The sequence below is a fragment of the Sus scrofa genome, chromosome 13 (genome assembly GCF_000003025.6).
Source record: "Sus scrofa isolate TJ Tabasco breed Duroc chromosome 13, Sscrofa11.1, whole genome shotgun sequence".
In the NCBI taxonomy this organism is placed as follows: Eukaryota; Metazoa; Chordata; class Mammalia; order Artiodactyla; family Suidae; genus Sus; species Sus scrofa.
Window position 1 is genome coordinate 70,885,105 of NC_010455.5, and position 6,000 is coordinate 70,891,104.

Genomic DNA, 6,000 nt, shown 5'->3' on the forward strand with positions numbered 1-6,000 from the left:
GCCAGGCACTGCTCTAGGCAGTGAGGATACAGGAATGGACAAGATATGTCAGGATCCCCACCCTCAAAGACCTTAGCCCCTGGGGGAAGGGAGAGACAACAAATACATGAGTGGAATCCAGGAGAACTTCTTAGAGGAGGTGGTGTTTGAGCTGAGGCTGCAGGAGAAGGAGGCACAAAGGTGGGAGGGGTGGGGGTGGCACAGAAGCCTGGAGGAGAGAGTACCTCCTAAAGGAGGAATGGTGCCATTGAAATGATGCCCGAGCATTAACCACTGGGGTAAGAGCCTTTTGATTGTGGAGACAGTAAAAGCTGAAGTGGAGAGGGTTGAGAGGGGAAGGCTAGGTGAAGCAGTAGGGACCGTGAGTGCAGATCCGCTGTTTGAAGGGTGTTGCTGTGAAAAGGAGAGGGTAGCTGGAGGAGATACCGGCTACAGGGAAGGCTTTAAGAGATGAAGGGGGCCAGGAAACAGGGTTGTGAGCAGGGCCCAAGGGCTGGCCTCTGTCTCTGTGAGCCAGCAGGACCTATGGGGCCTCCCTGGAACAGAACCACCCCCCCAACCCATGTCCTCCACCTGCTTCTTTTCTGTAGAAAACTTTATCTTCCTAGGCTTTCCAAGTTCCAAAGAGAAGTGAGAAAATGCAGAAGGAAAGGAAAACAGTCAAGCAAGACAAAATATTAGTTTAGACATTGAACAAAGTCAAGGACCTTTAGTTCCTCCTCAAGGGGTGTAGGTAACATTCTGAGCCATCACTTTAGGCAGTTTTGCAGGTACTGAAACCCCCACCAAGTGGAAGAAGTTAACTGGATGCTGCCCACAAGCATGTAGACCCCAGACCTACTGGAACCAGGAGGTTGATGATGTTGACTCCTGGTTACCTCACAACCAACGAATCAGAAGAGTGTCCACGAGGTGATCATGTACCCCACAACCCCCCTCCATCACCCTGTCTTTTAAAACCTTTCCCTGGAGTTCCCGTTGTGGCTTAGCGGTTAACAAATCTGACTAATATCCATGAGGATGCAGGTTTGATCCCTGGCTCAGTGGGTTAAGGATCCGGCGTTGCTGTGAGCTGTGGTGTAGGTTGCAGATGCGGCTCAGAGCTGGCATTGCTGTGGCTGTGATATAAGCTGGTGGCTATAGCTCTGATTCAACTCCTAGCTTGGGAACCTCCATATGCCATGGGTTTGGCCCTAAAAAAAAAAAAAGAATGTTTTAATATGAGTGCATCTATCCAATATGGAACACACTTAGGCTAGAAATTTTTTTGTTGTTTATGTGAAACTCCATGTTCACTAGGTATCTTGTATTTTCTCTGAGAAATCTACCCCAGATGGAAGATTCTGTTTCATTCTGCTCTATGGAGGCAGCCTGCTGCAGCACTCAGAGCAGAGGCTGGGGATAGAGCAGATCTGGGTATAAAGCCCATATCTGCCACCCATTCCTGCATGATTTTGGCAAGTCACTTGACCTCCCTGAGCCTCAGTTTCCTGCATTCCAAAATGGACACGTTAATCCCTGATTGGTTCTCTCTCAGGACTGATGTAAGCATAAATGAAAGGACATTAATTAAGATCCCTTTATAGACTGTATAATGTGCTGCAAACTTGAACACTTATTAAGAAGTTACTATACGCATCACACTCTACCAAATATGAGAAACAGAGATAACAGTGCAAGTGGGAAGACATTTGTAGAAGAAAAGCCCAGGTCACTTTTTCAGAGAATCCTTCCATAAAAAGGAAGTTCCATCATGAATCTGAATGATGACTATTATGAACTGATAAGGAATGAGATGCTTTAGGAAAGAAACAATCCACGCAGTCCTGGGAAAAAGTCACACCTGGGATTAATTCCTGAAAGAGCCAGAATAATTCCTTGGAAAAACTGGGCTTTCGAATTCTTGTTTGGGAAGGGATTCTGACTAATACCAGGGGATCAAATTAATCAATTTTAGCGGAATCTTTCCCATCTTTCCTTTGGGCCTTGATGTGCCTCTGCTACTAGGGACAGCAGACTGGAATCCCAACTTTCCAGAAGCCTAGACTGGAAGGGTGGGTGTCAGTGGAATTGCCTGCCAGCACTCCTTTTGTTAAAAGGACCCATCTCAGCCACCCAGAGTATGGGAGAAAATATTTGCAAATTATGTATTGGTAAGAGACTCCTATCTAGAATGTACAAAGAACTCTTACAACCCAACAGCACAAAAACAACCCTATTCAAAATTGGGCAAAGGGAATTCCCATTGTGGCTCAGTGGCAGGGCTCACCATAGCCAAGTGGTGGAAGTCATTCAAATGGGCAATGATGGGTGAATGGATAGATAAAATGTGGCCCCATCCATGCAATGGAAAGTTAATCAACCGTAAAATGGAAGGAAATTCTGACTTATGCTACAACATGGACAAAACTTGAAGTCATTGTAATAAGTGAAATAAACCAGACACAAAAGGGCCAATAATGAATGATCCCACCTGTATGGAGATAGTAGTGATGGTTGCATAGCAATGTAAATATTCTCTTTTTTTTTTTTATTTTTAGGGTTGCACCCACCACATATGGAAGTTCCCAGGCTAGGGGTCAAATCAGAGCTACAGCTGCCAGACACAGCCACAGCCACAGACACTGCCACACCTTACTGAGTGAGGCCAGGGGTCGAACCTGCATCCTCATGGATACTTGTCAGATTTGTTCCCGCTGCACCACAAAGGGAACTTCTGTAAATATTCTTAATATCACCAAGTTGTATACTTTAAAATGGTTACAATGGTAATTCTTTTTTTTTTTTTTTTTTTTACGCCATTGCTTCGTTGCTGTAGTCACTGCTACAGGGTCACTCTGGACACCAGTCCAGTCCAGTCTCGCTTTCTGCCTCACTGGTTCTCTCCTGGTCCAGACATCTGAGCAGCTCTGTAAAGACAAGTCTGCGGGTGGCACCAAGGGCAGAAAGTGGGCACACAGAGGTCACTCCTGCTAGTTGTGATGGGCACTGTGCTGACGTGTGGTCACTTTGTCCTGTAGGTGTCCAGTTACAGGAGCTTAGGGTCTGGGTTTTGTTTGGAAGTAAGAGAAGTTGCTTTTTAGAAGTTGTGTTATACTTCTTTGTCTAGATAAACTCAAAAAGTCACTTTAGGAGTTCCCATTGTGGCTCAGTAGGTTAAGAACCCAATAGTACCAGTGAGGATGTGGGTTCGATCCCTGGCCTCACTCAGGGGGTTAAGGATCTGGCTTTGCCCCGAGCTGTGGTTTAGGTCACAGACACAGCTTAGATCTAGTGTTGCTGTGGCTGTGTCGTAGGCTGGCAGCTACAGCTCTGATTTGACCCCTAGCCTGGGAACCTCCATGTACTGGGGGTTCGGCCCTAAAAAGATCAAAGACAAAAAAAATTTAAAAAAAAAAAGTCATTTTACAGCAAACTGTTGTTACTTAGAGAAGAATTATAAGTGGCTCCTTTTGTTTTACCTAAGTTAGTTCACTTAACTAAGCTACTGCCTTAGTTTCCCTCCAAAGCAACTGCGGAGGGCACCCAGTGCCATGGGAGGGAGCGGATGACAATGGGCTCTGCTCGCTGTCAAAGCAGGTGACTGGGGAAGAGTTGAGAAATTTGCACTGGGACCGCGTTACCTCCTGGGCACAAAGTAATAAAATCCCAGACTGTTCTCATTTGGGATTCCACTAGAGTAAACCTGTCTGACGTCTGACAGAAGGGGTGCTCCTGACTGAAGGCCCCCTCAATGGTGTACACGCAGAGCCACCAGCAGAGAAGTCATCTCCTCCGGGGCACACTGGGGCTCCATGCCAGGCCTAGCTGCGTGGGGGAGGGCAGCGGGTATTGTAGCAAAACTAGGGACCCCAGCATGAGGGGCACAGTGTGGGGACAATGGCTGAACTCGAGACAATGAGCCTCAAACAGTGGGGGGAAGCTCTGTGGCCAGAACCGGTTCTCCATAGGAAGATCAAAGAGCTGGGATAGGGGTGACCCCAGATCATCCCCTGCGATAGGCTGGGTCCCCTTCTCCTTTCAAGAGTTCCTTTGGGAGTTCCCGCTGTGGCACAATGGGATTGGCGGCTTCTCTGGAGCATTGAGGTGCAGGTTTGATTCCAGCCCCACACAGTGGGTTAAGGATCCATTGTCCACAACTGGGGTTTGGATCTGATCCCTGGCCCCATGGCCAAAAAAGGGGAAAGCAAAAGAGTTCCTTTGAATTGCTGGACTAATTCCTCAAAGTTTTCCAAAAATTCAGGAAGAGAAACAACTTACCTAGTAAGTGCACACTCAGGTCTGTTTTAATGTGAAAACTTAAGAGGTAAAATTTACTTGTATTCCCAAGCTGCTAAATAAAGCACAAAGTTACCCTTAATGTTGTGGTTAGATTGTCTATTCAATGGATTTTCCCTCTCTAGTCACACTTCCTACCTGAGGCTTCTTTTTTACTTTCCTGGTTTGCTTCTAGGTCTGCAGCTGTGACTGCAAAATCACAGGCTTGATTACAGGGATGAGGCTTAATTACCTCCCACTTAAAATGGAAAGGGGAAACTAGGCCAGGTGCATCTAAGATAATCCATTCCAATCTGTTTCCCAGCCTCAGCATCCAGCCAGGCCCTCCACGAGGATCGCTTCGTCAATACTTCTGAATTCCTTCTAATCAGGGACCAGTGTCCCAGGAAGCCTTGGTTGTGCTGAAACTTTGGACAGGGCTGGGGGTGGGAACCAGGGCGCTTAAGGCTCCATCAGTGGACCCTGGGATTGCTTTCCACCTTTTGGCTTTTATAAACAGTGCTGTGAACATGGGCATACAAGTAGCTCTTCAAGACACTGTTTTCAGTTGTTTTCTGTATACACCTACAAGTGAAATTGCTGGATCGTGTGTTAACTCTATGTTTAACTTTTTTTTTTTTCCAGCCACACCTGCAGCATGCAAAACTTCCCAGGACAGGGATCGATCCCCTGCCACAGCAGTGACAATGCTGCTGCAGTGACGATGCCAGATGCTTAACCCACTGCACCACAAGAGGACTCCCTATGTTGAACCTCTTGAGGAACCTCTCATTCTGCTGTCCTCAGCAGCTGCACCATTTTACATTCCCACCAACACCCACACATGTTCCCATGTCTCCACATTCTGGCCAACCTTTGTTGCTTTCTGTCGTTTTGATTGCAGCCATGGGTGTGAGGTGGTACCCTGCTATGGTTTTGATGTGTATTTCTCGAACATCCCTGCCTTTTGCAGGGTGACCCAGCAGATCTTCTCACCCAAAGGCAGAGTCTGGGGTTTACACCTTGCTTTGGTTGCTGCAAGGCCACTGGAGGGAGGCAGTGCTAGCAGCAAAAAGCCTTGGCCCAAGGACACCCCAGCCCCACCCCAGCTTCCCCTCTCTCATTGGAAGGCGCCATGTGAACAAGCCCAGGCTGCTCTGCTGGAGCATGACAGACACCCGGCCAGTGACTCCTATCACCCCAGCCAACAGCCAGCCAGCTGCCAGGCACATATTAGAGGCCATATTATATCTGCCAGCCTGGCTGAGCTGCCTGTGGACTGCAGCTTGGATCCATGCCAGGCCTGGTGCAGATCAGAAGCTCCCTACTGACCCCCACAATCAGGAGCAATAGTGACTGTTTTTTGAACCAGGAAGTTTGGGGATGGCTAGTGATCAAACAGCTGCTCACCAGCACCCAGACCCTACTCCTGCCTAAGGGTTTCACCCCACAACGTGCTATGGACACCTCTGTTCCAGGCAGAGCAGGTGAAAATTCTCCCCTAATTCCTGGAAGAAAGCAGACCAACTCTTATCTGGCATCCAGGACACAGCTGTAGAATGACTCTCTTAGAAACCCAATCTTTTTTCCTCCAGTTTTACTGCAGCATTGATAAGTTTCAGGTCTGATTTACATGTATTGCGACATGATCACCAAAACCAATATGTTTAGCTAACATCCATCATCTCATACAAATACAAGAAAGAATTTCCCTGTGACCTATAGCATGGTACAGATACAACA